Below are 3756 nucleotides of genomic sequence, written 5' to 3' on the forward strand. Positions count from 1 at the left end.
CCCTTAGCCTCCAGGTGTGACCCAAAATACCAAAAATAAATAACTAAATAATAAAATAAATAAAAATCTAAATAATATCCAAGACTATTACAAGATGTTTAAGTTTATCTATCAGAATTTATTTCAGAAAAGTAGATAATTTAGCCACTCTGATTAGCTACACTTGATCTGAGTTTACATTAGTCTCACCTGGTTTTTCTTTTTTCTTTTTGTCCCCCAATTCACAATACAGACCAGGCAAAGGGCCTGTGTTGAGGTGTATATGGGGTGCATTTACTGTACCTCCTCTTTCTATACAGTCAGTGTAAAGAACACAGCCTGTGGTAAGAATTGGGAGGCCTTATCTTTTCTTTTCTTTTTTTATGATTTTTTTAATATATACATATAATTCTTCACCAGTGCAACATTCCCATCACCTGGTTTTTCAAGTGATCTCTTTTGTATCCTAATAGAACCTCATTTAAGTAGACTTCCTTTTGGCTAAGGTATATGATGATCTAGTAAGCTATAGCATGCTACATATGCTTATTGTAAATATTTAATATATTGGAACACCCTGAGCAGCTATCAGTTAATAAGATCTTGTCTGGTAATTAAAGATATAAACATTAATTTGATATAGGAGTATCCAGTTACACACATATATCTAACTAAATATATACAATAAATAATTACTAAAATGAGAAGGCAGTTTTAGAGTGTTGAAGAAAAGAGTAACTAGAATGATTGCCTTGTTGTGAAGCTCTGATCTAATTATGTCACTGCAGTTCTGAAATACCTCCTTCACTCAAGCAAATTAAGTAGATGAAGTTCAGATTTAGTGACCCTTCCACATACCATTTTTCTCTTTGACTCCTTCACTGAACAATTACTTCATCTACAAAAAGTTTCTGTTACAAAACCCAACTTTCATGCCTTCTTCAATAATAGTTTAGATTTCTGAATACCGTAAATTCAAATCCTATGACCTTTCCCAAATAAATATATTTTGGTACTGAATGTTTACAAGTAAAGGTACATATTTACATAAAACTTTAAACATGTATATAATAGGTAATTATATGAAATTATATTTTAGTATTATAATTTTTAATTATTTTGGTTGAAATTAATTCATGGACAGAAAATAATTCCTGTTAAAGACATTTGCACTACTGTACTAAAACTATTATCTAAAACCTCTCATGATTTCTCTGATAATGTGTAGGTTTATCCTAATTTTAGTTGTTGGGCAGGAATCTTATAAATTTAATTGCCTCTTATTTTGTTTGATTTTTAATAACACAACCTCAAATCTGGTATCTGCAAGGCATATAGTCTGATCTCATAAAAATATTTATCACACTATATTACTACCTACTTAGAACTCTTCAATTCCTTCATGCCCCTATTGAGAGTAATATCATGCAAAAAATAATGTACACATTTGGAAAGGTCTGGTTTTTGTATTACCTTTGTGATCTCAAATTTTATTACTTTTGTCTCTCACTTAGAAATTACTACAAATTACCTTTTATATTTTTCACAAGGCTGTTTCTATGAAAGAAACTTAATAACACACTTAATGTGTTGTCTAGAACAATCTTTCATTGAAGTATCACAAGGATTAGTTTTGACTTAGTTCAAATACGTATTTATAGCACTATTATTATATTTTGGAAAGACTTCTAAAGAAGTGTTCAGCAACGAATATATACTAAGGTTTGTCCTCCTCAGAGCACTTGATGATTTAGTACTGACTGCCATTGAGGGCTGCTTAGGCCCTAGGTTCCTGGTGATAGTTCATGTTTGGAGGGACATACATGTGGTCAAAAAACTGAATGTGAGGGGCCGGAGAGATAGCATGGAGGTAAGGCGTTTGCCTCTCATGCAGGAGGTCATCGGTTCGAATCCCGGCATCCCATATATGGTCCTCCCGTGCCTGCCAGGAGCAATTTCTGAGCCTGGAGCCAGGAATAACCCCTGAGCACTGCCGGGTGTGACCCAAAAACCACAAAAAAAAAAAAAAACAAAAAAAAAACTGAATGTGAGTGTTGCCAATTAATGCAAGATACCTCTACAACCCCAAGACTTCACTTTAAATATCATCAGATTAAAAACACTTTTACTAATATTTTTAATAAAAGGTATATGCATGCCACCTTGATATTGTCTGGCCCATTTCAAACTTGTTAATTTATCTTTGGTTAAGAATTTCCAGATAGAGGGACCCCCGTGTGCCAGCCAGAGAGGCTTGAGTGACTCCCTGTTCCCTTGCACAGCGTCTGGGCCGGCTCCTCCCCCAGGGACCCTTGAGCGCCGGCCTGAGAGGCTTGAGTGAGTCCCTTCCCCCGGGTGGGCGCCTGGAAAGGCAAGTTGAGTGACCCGAATAGACAGGGGAGATAGGGACAGCCATCTGGACTCTTAGGTGACCCAGAGCAGTCCACCCCCTTGGACCCTGGAGCGGACCAGGGACTCCCCAAGGTCGAGGGCAGAGCCTGCAGGGTTGGACTGAGGGAACTCCTTCAAGGGAGGCTTGGAGGGGGCGGAGCTCCATTGACTCCCAGAGAAAGGAGGGGGGATTGAGAGCTAGGCTCAACAGCGCCAGCAACCATTGTGGCCAGGAGTGGAACTGCACGGCTGACAGAAATAAGGAGTAGAAAAGCAACAATACCCACTGCAGGAAGGCTGAACTCTAGGTAGCAAAGGGGAGGAGAAAGAGCTAGGTTCAACAAGCTCACCCAACAGCCCCCTCTAGAAACACCTTCAGGAAGGAGACCAAAGCAGGCCGAAATTAGAAGCCACAGCACTCCAAAACACACCATTAAATACAAAGAATCATGCGTAAATCAAGGAGATCCCTAATAACTGGAGACACCATGACAAACCCTATCAAGTTTCCAAGTCCACCAAACGCACAGATCCATGGGAAGAAGACCTAAAAGCGGTCATGAGGAAGGAAATGCAAGAATTACTAAAAGAAATGTAAGAAACCCTAGCAACCAAGTACAAGAAATCCATGGATGAACGAATCAGCCAAATTAAAGAAGAAATGTCAAAGAACATGAGAGATTCCATACAAAAAGAAGTGAAGGACTTAAACGACAAAGAAACAAGCCTTACGAGCAGAAACACAGAGTTAGAGAAGCACATCGAAGAACTTGAAGGAAAACTGCAATCAAAAAATGATCAAGAAACCAACAAAGAAATAAAAGGCAAAGCACTGGAAGGAAAAATCCAATATCTAATGAACTAGGACAAAAGAAACAATCTAAGAATTGTGGGTATACCAGAAGGGGAGGAAATAGGGAAGGGGGAAGAACAGGTAGTCAGGGAGATAATAACAGAGAACTTCCCCACCCTCTGGAAAGACACTTCAGGACAAATCCAGGAAGTCAAGAGAGTCCCTAATAAAATAGACCCTAATAAACCAACACCAAGACACATAATAATCCAAATGGCAAAAAACAAAGAGAAAGAGGAACTCCTGAAAGCAATAAGGGAGAAAAAAACGTCGAGTACAAAGGAAAGGACATAAGAATCAAACCAGATCTCCCATTTGAAATAATTCAAGCAAGAAGACAGTGGAATGACATATTTAAACGACTGAATGAAAGAAATTTACAACCCAGGGTTCAATACCCAGCAAAACTATCATTCATATGGGAGGGCAGACTAAAAACATTCTCAAACATGAACGAACTTGAAATATTTGTGCAAACTAAGCTGATCCTAAGCGACTTACTCAGAGACGAATTACACAATCCAAACCCCCGA

General features: G+C 38.3%; 1 non-coding gene across 1 annotated transcript; it reads right to left on the reverse strand.

Moving 5' to 3' along the window:
• Positions 1-207: 207 nt before the first annotated feature.
• Positions 208-340, reverse strand: LOC126010035 (small nucleolar RNA SNORA51). The gene has a single exon (XR_007496175.1). It is a non-coding gene; the product is annotated as a small nucleolar RNA SNORA51 (small nucleolar RNA).
• Positions 341-3756: the final 3416 nt, after the last annotated feature.

Source organism: Suncus etruscus, chromosome 5, assembly GCF_024139225.1.
Source record: "Suncus etruscus isolate mSunEtr1 chromosome 5, mSunEtr1.pri.cur, whole genome shotgun sequence".
NCBI lineage: Eukaryota > Metazoa > Chordata > Mammalia > Eulipotyphla > Soricidae > Suncus > Suncus etruscus.